The following is a 12,986-nucleotide window of genomic DNA, read 5'->3' on the forward strand; positions in this document are numbered from 1 at the left end:
AATGCCTTTGAAGACTAAATTTTAGGTACATGAGTTGAATGTAAACCTGAAAAAAACATTTTTTTCTAATTTGTACAAAAGTGAAGTATATGGAACTGCTGCCACACAGAGCAAAAGAAGTAGATAATGAACACATAAACCAATAAAATGATTAGTTTAGGGGATAATAAGTGCTATAAAGGAAAAGAAATAGATAATACAATGGTGGGGAGTAATTATGGGGCAACATGATGTAAGTTGTAAAGAATGGACAGTCAACCGAAACTCAAAAGACTGTGTATTGCATTATTCCACACATATGACACTCTAGATAACAATAAAATATGGGGACACAGATTACTGGTTTCCTGGGATGTGAGATGGAAGCTGTGGTGTACTATGAATGGGCACAGTAAATTTCACCACAGTAAATTGTGGGTGAAGAAACTGTTGTCTCTCTTGACTATGGTGATGGACCCATGGCTTGTGCATTTGTCAAAACTCATAGAACTATACACTAAGAAGGAATAATTTTTACTCTAAATAAACTATGGCTAAATGCAAAAATAAAAGGGAAAAAAGGATGCTCTGCGAATATGACATGTGAGGTGAGATCTGAATGACAAATCCCAGGTAGGACTGAGGTAGTGATATGCATGGCTGTTTTGAGGAACCAGAAGGCAAGGTTGTCTTGAGCCTCCTAAGGAAGGCAAGAGTAGGAAGTAGTGGGACCAAGCAGCACCATTAACTTGAGGTTCAAAGTCATGGCTCTCTGGCCAAGGCTTATACTATGCCAGTGTAGAGGGTCATTCTAGGTGAGAGACACCCCTGAACCTAGAGGAAGAAATAGATGGTGGAAGTTTGATCAAGAGAACAGAGAAAACCATTAGTTGAATATAAGCCCTCCTTTAATGTCTCTCCTGTCCATCATGGAAATTTTCATTCTATTGTATCCATTCAGAAGAAGATATTGTATTGGTTCTACTTAATAATAATGCTAATAATCTCTGTTTACATGATGAGAATAATCATTCTTACTACATAAATAAATGTGTGTATAATAATATTGATATATTTGTCAAACTTGGAAGTGAAATCTCTATATTCCAGTTGTACATTTTCTCCATAATTCTTTCATATGTTTTATGCTATATTAAAAGAAAATGCTTTGGGGCGCCTGGGTGGCTCAGTGGGTTAAGCCGCTGCCTTCGGCTCAGGTCATGATCCCAGGTCCTGGGTTCGAGCCCCACATCGGGCTTTCTGCTCAGCGGGGAGCCTGCTTCCTCCTCTCTCTCTGCCTGCCTCTCTGCTTACTTGTGATTTCTCTCTGTCAAATAAATAAATAAAATCTTTGAAAAAAAAAAAAAGAAAATGCTTAATAATGGCAAAAAGAAATGGTGGCTACTTTTAGCCTTTTCAGGTTTCCTTCTGGGACCACATTGATTTTGCTTGCATTGGTGTTGTATAAATTTTGCCACATTTGCATACTAACTACAGGCACATTCCCATGTATAAAATGAACAGAAGCCCCCGCCCATCTCCTGAACATTGTAGTAAATCTACTACCAATATGCCATTTGAGTGACTGACTACAAGCACTTTTTTGATGATTGTGCATAACTGGTTTTGGAGCCTTATCAGGCAAGTTTCTTTATAGAAAGGTAAAGGTAAGAACATAATGATGAATATTCTAGACAGCACACAATCTAGACGCATGTGAAAATTGAAGACAGGCAGTCAGGAATAGTGGTGTTTAGTTAGGGTTTTAAAATTAGTGAAAACAGGGCTCACACTTCAGACCTGACATTTATTAGCTCGGTGACTATGAAAATGTTACCTAATCTCCTGATTTTAATTCTTCATTTGTAAAGTGGAAATGATAACAGTACTTATAGGGTTTCCTTTCAAAAGTGAAATCATATGCAACATTTCACACATTGCCTGGAATATGTTCAATGTTAGTTCTTTTTATTTCTCAGAAATAGCACAGGGGGTTAACTCATTAAGTTATATCTGACACTTTGCACTCTGGCAAATGAGTGGGGGGAAAATGAATGAGCCATGTAAAAATATTTATTTCTTATGTGTATTACTAGAGTAAAGATCAGAGGAATGTATGTTTGATAATGTAAGAAAAATTTGTTTTCAATCACTTTCTAAGACAGCATAACAGATGTAAAAGGGACTTTGAAGCCATACAGATCAGAGCTCTAATTCCAGCTTTGACACTTTGAGCTGTGTGATCTCGGGCAAGTTGCTTAATTTTGGAAAGCTCAGTATCCTCTCTGTAATAGGAATAATAAAATTACTTCCCAAACAGAATGGGGTAAGGGTAAAAAGAAAGGATGCTTAGCAGAGTATCTGGTACGTCATCAGGGATCAGCAGAATGTGTTGCTGATACTTCCATTCTGGTGAACATACCATCCGCTCAGCATGGTTAAGGAGTGTTTTTTATGAACAGGGAACTGTGACGAAGTTTGTATAAAATACAAAGAAGTGCAAGGCATTGTCTCCGCATTATAGAATTTGCTATGTTAGTAATGGACTGACTTCCACAGAGGAAGATGCTGAGTCTTAGTCTTCTCTCTTCCATTGTCTGCCACTGAAATATGGTATGTGCTTAAGAACATTCTTAAAATAAGTAACCTAGATGATAAGTACACATAGTTTCTTTTTTGTGGAAATAGAATTTGGGGAAACAGAAATGTAATGGTATCTGCTCTGAGGAAAGAGAAATCTCCCTCTTTGTTGGCTGTTTTTCCCGCTCTAAATAATACTGTTTTGGCTGCTTTTATGTATTTTCCACTGTGTTGGTGATTTGGTTTTCATTATTTTTGCATTGGTCATTGGAAATGGTTCCTACCCCATTACTGAATATTTCCTCTCACTTGATGAGAATATCTCTCTACCTTAAAAAGCCTCTTTTTTTAGTATATCAGTTTTCAAAGTATAATGGCTGGACTAACAGCATCCACATCAACTGGAACTTGTTAGAATGCATGTTCCTGGGCCCCATACCAGACCTACTGAATGACGAACTTTGGAGAGAGGGCCCAGAATCTGCATTTTAATGAACCCTCTACGTGATTCTGATCCACTCAAATATTTGAGAACATCTTCTTTATAGCTTCCCCAAACTGTATCTCTTAACTTTATTTTTCCTTCTGCTGAAATTCTTGGAATAAATTATAGAACCTGAGGTGAGTGAATTTTTGTAGCTGACAATGCTATCCCCGCTATGTTCTGTCCCAGCAGTGGGGTTCAGAAAGCCTGAATTAAGTGCACACCTTATCAGCTCTCTCATCTCTCGATCCATTCTTGGCCTTTCCAGGTCATTGTCTCCAAAAATTATGTGTTTTAAACTCCTTAACAGAGTTAACCCTAGTGTTTGAGGTACAGTTCTGCACGACAAAATAGTGTTCCCACTTCTGAGTGGAAGGTTGGAAAGTTCTAATGCAGCTGGGCTCTATTTTTCGGCTCTGTGGTAGATTTGTAATGTTTATAACAATCAATGCAAGATACTTAGAGGCCATAGTTTACTTGCATTTGAGGGTCATCAAAGATGAAGATGTCATTCTCACTTCCCTTTAAGAACTTTGAGAGCCAGTAGCTATCACTGAAGATGAAAATGTAAGGCAGCAGAGAAATCCTGAAGTAAATATGTCACTCTCTATTCATAAGAATAGGAAGTCAGTTTTTCTTACCTAAATCTTTGACCTGTAAGTCATTTGAAAACAAATTTTACCAAATCTACACATAGTTCTCACTTAAAGATCTCAAGAGGGTTTTTGCTTGCTTGTTTTTGTGTATGTGTCTCTGTTTAAGCTGTCTTAAAGCTCATCACTGTGAATTATTTTATATATCTTTGATATATAAGTGTTTCAACCCAGAACACTGAAGGAGAATCTCAGCATGTCAATAATTTTGATTGTAGGCAGGCGTAGAATGTAGTTTTAAAAAAAAGCTTTTAAAAAAATGAATGTTTTCCGGTTTGTGGGTCATGTTCTACTTATTTTTCAGATCTCCACATCATCACAGGAATTTCTAGGGATCCGTCTTACCCACCACTTTGTGGATAGTGGCAAGCTCTCGTGTAAGAACATAGTTTACCTTTTTTAAATATGTGTGTTTTACAAAGGGAATTGTATTAATAGGAGCACCTATTGACTTACCTTACTTTTTTTTTTCCTGCAAATAATGAGTATATCTGCCATTGAAATGAACAGAACACTTACTTACTTGCAATTTTCCTTTCACACATGTAATGCAACCTTTATTTCTGGCTCACAGGGAGGGTAAGTACGGAAATGAGTTCTGTATGGAAGGCTGAAAGTGATGAGAATGTTCTGTCAAACGGCCTGCCAGAATGACAAACCTTTTACTGCTGTGTGTGAGTGCTGCATTGTGTGGGATTCTCAGTTGAAGACAACAGAAACAATTGTAGGTATCGTAGGGGGAAAGTACTTCATCAAGGTTTATACCTAGTAAACTGGCAGGACTGTACACATAGGCTTTAAACCGGCCTGCAGATATACTCTCCCCAACCCACGTGGTAGATCAGGGCCACTTCCTCGGTGGTCAGTCAGCCGGGGTCACAGTGGCTGCATCCGGACCCATGCTACCTCCGCTGCAACCCACAGCAGCAAAGGGAGGTTAGACCCTGTTCCCGTCATGCAGTTCGGCCTGGGTGCATGACTTGGGCACGTTCACTGATTGGCATGTTGCAAACCACACGTGGAAAATGTAGTTTTATCTTTCAAACCTGGCAGCATCAGGAGCACACGCAGACACATGTGAGGTGACTGTTGAGGTAGCCAGTACACATAGGGGCCACAAGCGTGTTCTCTAAAGAACCAGAAAATTCTCCGCTAGTCAATCAGAAGGTTAGCGTTTAGTTTTCCAACAACATTTTTCATTTTCCTCTCCATTTTCACTTCTACCCTTTTCTACTCGACATTGACAGGTCCCTTTGCTCTTTGGTTTTCAGTGGGGCTCTGCCTATAGGAACATTAGCAGGAGACTGGAGGAGGGCGCAAGCTATTGGGGGGTATTTTTTCCCTTGCCCCCTCCCTGCAGGGATGCTATAGGATGTTGAGTCTCTTGATTAATGGTGACTTTTGATCACTTCCTCAGATGGCCTGGTCCACACAGCCTTTTCTCTCCAGGTTCTGCAAGCCTAAGGAATGGCAGTAAAAGAATTCCTGGGATGTGCATTTCTCCGTGTGGTCGCTATATCCTGTCCATCCCTTTATAAATAGTCCCCTCCTTACATGCTCCTCAATTGTTGAAATCCAGCCTGGTATTTCCTAGCAGATTTCAGACTCGCTGTAAGATAACAACCACAACAACAGCCTTCATCAATCTCCTTGGTTAAGGGATATTAATAATTACTAACTATTTAGATAAATTAAAGCACAAGCCTCCAGATAAAAGATTGTGCAAATATGGCTTAGGTATAAATATAGATTCTCTAGAGAAATAGTGATTCCAATGCCTAATCCTAAATTATATCCATTTGGAAATCATCAAAATTGTGCAATCAGCTTTAAGCTTAATATGTTAGGAAAGTAGAAAATACATGAGTCCCAAGTGTTTCCTTTACTTATCTTCTTTATAATTTTTTGTAACAGAAACACTAGTTATATTTTAGTTAAAAGTTATATTAAAATTTTTTATTATTTCTAAAACTTATGCCCTGTAGTAACTGGAAAGTTAAAAAAAAGTAAATCTAGTCTGTGTTTCTAAGAGACATGGAATGTATTTGACAAATTAATAATTTAAGTTAGGAGCCAAATTTTAATAATTATTCAACCAGTCTGCTCTCTTTTTTGTAAAGGGAAAAAAGTATTAGTCAAACCAAGTATAAAGATGTTAATGTTAAAACTAAATGATTGACTCTTCTGTTGTATTTCAGCTAATTTTTGCATACCAGGTAGAAGGGAAAGTAAAGTTTGAATTTCAAGTCCTCATTCTCTTTTTAATGGCACAAAATAATCATAAATATAAACTCTTAAAAATGCATATATGAGTTATCAAAAACTTTAAAAATATCCATCATTTATGAAGTATAACCTTACAATTAAGAGTATTCTTAGGTATTACATATTTTTCATAAGTTAATTACTATATTATACCTGAAAATATATTACTTATATCTTCTAAGATAACATTAGCAGCTATGATAATCAGAAGTTTATGAAGAGTTTCAGAGCAAGACGTAAAATACCTTTAAGACATTTTCTAGAAAGACATTCTCTCCTAATCTAGAGATTTTTATTGTTTCTTGTCAATATTACAGGTTGAGGAGTGGTACCAGATTTCGTTGACCTTCATGGTAGTCAGGTACTAAGGACTTCTGAGCCAGATTTATTTAAGTATGTAGCTGACACTTGAATAATGCAGGAGTTAGGAGTATTGACCCTCCCTGCATAGTTGAAAATCCATGTATACCTTTTGACTTCCCCAGACTTTAACTACTAATAGCTTACTGTTGACCGGAAGCCTTAGCAGTAACATAAACAGTTGATTAACACATATTTTGAATGTTATATATACTACTACTGTATTCTTACAACAAATCTAGAGAAAAGAAAATGCTATTAAGAAAGTCATAAGGAGGGGCACCTGGGTGGCTCAGTGGGTTGGGTCTCTGCCTTCGGCTCAGGTCATGATCTCAGGGTCCTGGGATCGAGCCCTGCATTGAGCCCCACATCGAGCCCCGCTTCGGGCTCTCTGCTTGGCGGGAGGCCAGCTTCTTCCTCTCTCTCTGCCTGCCTGTGTGCCTACTGGTGATCTCTGTCTGTCAAAAAAAAAAAAAAAAAGTCATAAGGAAGAAAAGACACATTTATAGTACTTCACTGTATTTATAAAAAAAAATCTGTGTGTAAGTGGATCTGTTTAGTTCAACCCATGTTGTTCAAGGGTCAGCTGTATATTGTTAAAGTGAAGCATATAAATGAATTTATTTTTATAAATGGTTGAACATTTACTCCAGACAAGCCATAATATTCTAGCAGTCATATCCAGCTAACCTTTTGGTTAGACTCAGGCTATGAAATCCTCCAATAAGCTTCTGAGCAGGACCAATTAAAATCTTAGAGCTACGGGGATATAGCCCAAAGGTCATTTTTTTTTTATATATTATAGGTCATTTTCTATAGGCTCCTTCACCCTATTCTTGTGGGGGCAGGAATGCTTCTCTGACACTTCTATCCAGTCTAAACCAGAAAGATCAGCCACTTCACCATTTTATGAGAAAAAAATCTTGTGCTTATTTACCAAGCCTGTGATTCTGACTGAAGATAATACTGGGTGAATTACTTACAGGAGCTGGCTCTGGCAGTCAGCCTTTGGAGTAAAATTCTTTAGTTATTAACTCACCAATCTTTTAGAATACTTAATTATTAAATAACTAATCATAGGTTCTTGTATTTCTGATTAGGGCATTTCAGACTGTATTAACACTAATCTGAGGGTGTGTGTGTGTTTGTGTGTGTGCGCATGTGTGTATGTGTGTGTGCACATATACATGTGTATATTTAGAGATAATATAACAAAAATTTTAACTTTTTAAACTGATTCTGTTCCTCTGATAGTATTACTCCCTCTCTATTCTTAGCCACCCATATGTAGAGCAAATGGAACCACGAAATTGTACCCATTTGCCTTGTGTAGAAAAATTTCCTCTCTGCAATTAAGTTATAATGCCAGGGATGCCTGGGTGGCTCAGTGGGTTAAGCGTCTGCCTTCGGCTCAGGTCATGATCCTGGGGATTCTGGGATCAAGTCCCACATCTGGCTCCTTGCTCAGTGAGGAGCCTGCTTCTCCCTCTGCATGCTGTTCCCCCTACTTGTACATGCTCTCTCTTTCTCTTTGACAAATAAATAAAATCTTTTAAAAATAATAAAAATTAAAAACTTAATTTTTTAAAAAAGTTTTAATTCCAATTGAGTTCCTTCTCTGAAATTGAACTTTTGGGTCTCTTCCTCATGCAAACCATGAATTTCATAGGTAGGGAACTAATGTGTACTTAGCATTCTGCCTGATAACCTTATAGACCCTCTGTAATAAATATTTGTGAGTGAATGAATGAGTTATTCAGAGATCTTTGTACAATTTCACTGTTCACAGTCAGGTTTGTATTCTATATCTTTATAGCTTCAACTTTTATCTAACCAAAATAATTTTTAAACAATAAAATCATTGAAATTGCTTTGGTTATGTTAAGAATGATATAATAGCTATGAAGGAAATATAAATATTGTAGAGTTGTAAAGAACTCTTTCTATAAGAAAACAAAAAGAACAGTTTCTTTGTATAAAATCACAAAACTTACAAGTCATTTATATTATCAGAAGATAGATACATTATAAAAAAAGAAATGTAGTGGGCGCCTGGATGGCTCAGTGGGTTAAGCCGCTGCCTTCGGCTCAGGTCATGATCTCAGGGTCCTGGGATCGAGTCCCACATCGGGCTCTCTGCTCGGCAAGAAACCTGCTTCCCTCTCTCTCTCTCTCTCTGCCTTCCTCTCCGTCTACTTGTGATCTCTCTCTGTCAAATAAATAAATAAAAATCTTAAAAAAAAAAAAAAGAAATGTAGTGTTTTTTGAGATTCTATTTCTTAATAGATATAGATATAAAAATAAGAAATAACTTTGATTCAGCCTTGAAAATTATTTGTGAACCCAAAAGCCACATATTTCCATTAGCACTAAAAGAGAAATCCTTGAGAGAAATTTCCAGCAAAGAAACTATTGACATAAGAGCTTTGGGTTAGTCCTTAGTCTTTCTTTATTTAGATAAAGAAGCAATCTTGGCACATCATTTACTGTGTGATTTCAATAGAGTCCTATTTTTTTTTTAATGCCATCAAAACTTTAATTTTCTAAATCTGTTCACCGGGAAGGGCAAAGGGCTCTTTTGCAAGACTTGGACGTATGTTTTAATAGTTCCAAGGACTGATGGCTTATAACCTTGAGACCAGGAAAGTGTTTATATTTGTTAAAATGTATTGTAGAAAACTGCTTTTATTCATTTAATATTGAAAACTAAATTTTCAGCGTTTTAACATATTGTGACAATTAATCTTTGACCATGACCCCAGTGTTCTGGCTATGATTTAGTAAATCTGATGAAAAGATTCTGTTTTCTCCAGAATTAGAACATGTATAATGATACTCTCTTGCAAAGCTTAGGTTGCAGGTAAGATACATAAATATCTAACAGATTAACTTTAAAACATAGTATAAAAATCTTATTTACATAAATTATACTACCCATTGTAAATTAGCATGCATTGTCTTTTATTTTTTTATCAGAGTAATGCATATGTATGATTTTAAAAAACAAATTGTTTTAAAAGATTTACAACAAAACACACCATTGCCACTCATTCCTACCCGTGATTCCTACTCTCTCGAGGCAATCTCCTGCAATTCTGCTATTTTTGTAATGAATGCATCCATATTTATAAACAACAGACTATTTGCATTTTCTTGATTTTTTTTAAGTTTAAAATATTTTATACTGGCTTTTATTTATTCCACCTCTGTAAAATACGTAAATACAATTATATCAAACTTTTATGATATATGAATTTGACAGTATTTTTTTTTTACATCTGAGCCCCATAATGTAGGAAATGATGATACTTTTATTAAAACTCTCTTATTTTTCTTGGAATTAGTATTTATCTCATGTTTTAATTTCTTAGTTTTCTATTAGCTCCTATTTTTAATTTATTCCTTAACTTTACACCAAAGTTTTATTTTTTTTATTTTTTTTAAAAGATTTTATTTATTATTTATTTGACAGAGAGAGATCACAAGTAGACAGAGAGGCAGGCAGGCAGAGAGAGAGAGAGAGGGAAGCAGGCTCCCCGTCCAGCAGAGAGCCTGATGAGGGACTCGATCCCAGGACCCTGAGATCATGACCTGAGCCGAAGGCAGTGGCTTAACCCACTGAGCCACCCAGGCGCCCCTACACCAAAGTTTTAGATGTTCTTTCAGTATGATCAACCTTATAAAATGAGTCATTAGTGCATATGCATATATACATTTTTTTTAATTTAATTTTTTCTTTTTTCCCCTCATGCCTTCCCCTTGAAGAACGAAGGTCATTGCTTTCTCTTTTTCACCCAGCCCTACTCTCAGCCCCCTGCCATGGAGGAGTTGACCTCTTCACCCTAGCCCCTCCACCCAGGAATCTTTTCCTGACATCTGTGTCACCTGCAGGCACAGACTTGGTCTGGGTTGGGCATGGAGTTTCCCAAGAAGGCAAGGGCGCAGCTGGATCCTGCCCAGTGTTGGCGGGAGTAAGTTCAGGTCCCGATGGAGGGCAGGAGGATGGCTGGGAGGCACTGAACTTCAGGGTGTCTCAAAGAAGGTGGACTCAGGCCACCAGCCACAGGTGCGCCTGCTTTTCCCGGGGGAAACCTGATCTCGCGAGATCTCGGGGAGCTCTGCGGGAGCCGGAAGCGCAGGGAGCTGAGTCCCCGGACGCCCTTGTTCCAGAGTCTTCTGTAAGGATCCCTGCTTCTGATGCCTGTGGGGCAAGCCCCAGGCCTTGTGGTCGCCTCGTTCCCCATACTCAGAGTCACCGTGCGGCGGCACTGCGCCCAGGCCCAGCCAGGTATTTTATATACATATATATAATTTTATACGTGTGAATTTTGCCCTGAACAATCCTTCTCGGAGCCCTCCATCCTCCCGCACTTGTCTGGATTTGTTACCGCCTCGGCTGGTGGTCCCTAGAGTTCTCCTGTCCTTGGTCCCGATTTCACCACTTCTTCTAATTCTTTTCTTTTCTTTTAATTTAACATATAATGTATTATTAGCCCCAGGACTACAGGTCTGTGAATTATCAGCCTTACACAATTCACAGCACTCACCATAGCACATACCTTCCCCAGTGTCTATCACCCACTGCCCTATGCCTACCCGCCCCCCCCCCCCCCAGCAGCCCTCAGTTCCTTTCCTGCGATGAAGAGGGGAGTATTCACTTTCATGGAGTTGTTGGAGCCGGTGCTGGACTCCGTGTTTCCAAAATTTTATGGCAAACATCCTTATAATTCTTCTTGGTTCTCCAGACCCAATATAGTGACTCATTCACTCATTCAACAAATATTTATTGGGCTTACGATATACCAGGCCAGGTGTTAGGCATTGGTGGTCTCCCAAGTATGAAAATTCTGATGAATTACTGGAGATGAATTTGTGAATTCATCATTGTCCTACCTAAGGTTGGGTACAGAAGGTGCATCCGTGCAGACTAGGCTTTACTGTAGGATATTGAAGAAACAAAAAAAATATAATTTTGAAATGTGTCCAGGGGATCGAATATTTAGCATTAACAATACAGGAAACAATAGAAAACTTAGCAAATGCTAGACATTGACCAAAGAAGAAACACATCATCCTTTATAAATCCACCCCTAAAGGAGTAAGATTACTCCCCACCCCCCCCATCCCCCATATAGAACAGCATCAGCAGGCATAAGCAAGGATCAGGCTATAATTTTGCTCCTCACTTTTATAGGATAGCTTAGAAATTCACAATAGGACTTCATTTTGAATTCTTCTGTGTGGCTCATTTTCCACTTGGGGAACCCATTCCTTCTCCATTTGTTCACAACTCTAAGTAGCAAGTAGAGAATTCAGTATAGCAAATGTGTCTGCGGCAAGTCAAAACTGCCACTCATCCATTGGAGAGCAACACATAAATAACAAAGAAGATGTGAAAAGTTTGCTTTTCTTCCTCCTCTTTGAAATATTTCTTCCAGTGAAAGAAATAATTTGAAACGATTGTCTATTCAGCATCACTGTAATAGCTGTGGGAATGTGATTGTCATTTACCTCCCAGTTCAGTGTCCCCATGAGAAAGAGAATCTTTTTTGGATTTTTTGGTACTCTTTTTCTTGATGATACTCAATTCTTAACCCATCAGTTTTTTTAATGTGCCTATAATAAAAGGATCTGGGTACTGCAAATGCATCTTGATTTTATAGTTATGGAAACCAGATACAGTAGGAAAAGCACTTCCTTTAGTGCCAGAACTTGGTGATTTTAGTTCCTGCAGGAAAACTAAGTCAACTCACGGAAAATGGAAGCCTAAGGGAAACCAAATTGCATTGAAGATTATATTTTTCAATACCTAGAACTTTTTCCTTAACTGATCATAAATGAGATTTTTTTTCAGTTTCAGACATTTTGCTTTCAGCTGTTTTGAATTCATATGGGTATTGTTGGCTTATCAGATTATCACAGGAATGATGGTTGCAGCAGACTTTGGAATGTTGCCAAACTCATTTTAAGATCTGGTTATTTTATAGGAAAGCTAGTGTTACAGCATTATTACCAATTTGTAAATTCAGAAAAGAGTAACAGAGCTCCCCATTGCCATACAGAATTTTCTGCCTATACTCTCATATTTAAAAAATCTGACCTTTTATTAATGCTATGAAAAAAGTACCAGGCATCATATTTTGTACTCCATCTTCCTTTTAAAAAAAATATAGAATGGAGGGATCTTAGTGTGTGTGTGTGTGTGTGTGTGTGTGTGAGAGAGAGAGAGACAGAGAGATGCTATTATAAATGTAATGACAAGAAGTCATTCCCATATTACCTTGTTGCCCAAACTGTGGGCTGAAATTAAGTTTAAGCTTCACAGAGATTGTAGAAGTTTCTTTCCTTTGGCTTTTCACATTCTATTTCCCTGGAACCTAGCTGGTAATAGTGGGCACATCATTTTTTTGTTTGTTATTTTCTTAGGCTAGTTGACCTAGTAACATCATTCTTGTGTCGTTAAGGTGGAAAACAAATGTCTAAGGTTGTGATTCTTCTGTAACTTACCTCTCCTCCAAGGTCTATAGACTTAAAATGTTCATTTCCGATAAAAGGATTTACCGGGCTTGGCGTTTTTCTCTTGATTTTGGAATGGCAGTTCATCTTAGTATCCTATTTTTTTTGGGGGGGGGGGGGTCTAAAGCTAAATGTGATATTTAAGAAAT

General features: G+C 37.8%; 1 protein-coding gene across 3 annotated transcripts in view; it reads left to right on the forward strand.

The window, feature by feature from the left end:
- Positions 1-12,986, forward strand: part of CNTNAP2 (contactin associated protein 2) — a 1,959,883-nt gene that overhangs the window by 710,322 nt on the left and 1,236,575 nt on the right. Inside the window, exon 1 of one of the 3 annotated variants that reach the window (XM_047694950.1) lies at positions 10,480-10,609. The exons of the other annotated variants lie outside the window; for them this stretch is intronic. The gene's annotated coding sequence lies outside the window, so the exon portion shown is untranslated. Of the gene's footprint in view, positions 1-10,479; positions 10,610-12,986 lie in introns of those variants that run through there. 3 annotated transcript variants of the gene reach the window in all.

The sequence above is a fragment of the Lutra lutra genome, chromosome 11 (assembly GCF_902655055.1).
Source record: "Lutra lutra chromosome 11, mLutLut1.2, whole genome shotgun sequence".
Lineage (NCBI taxonomy): Eukaryota > Metazoa > Chordata > Mammalia > Carnivora > Mustelidae > Lutra > Lutra lutra.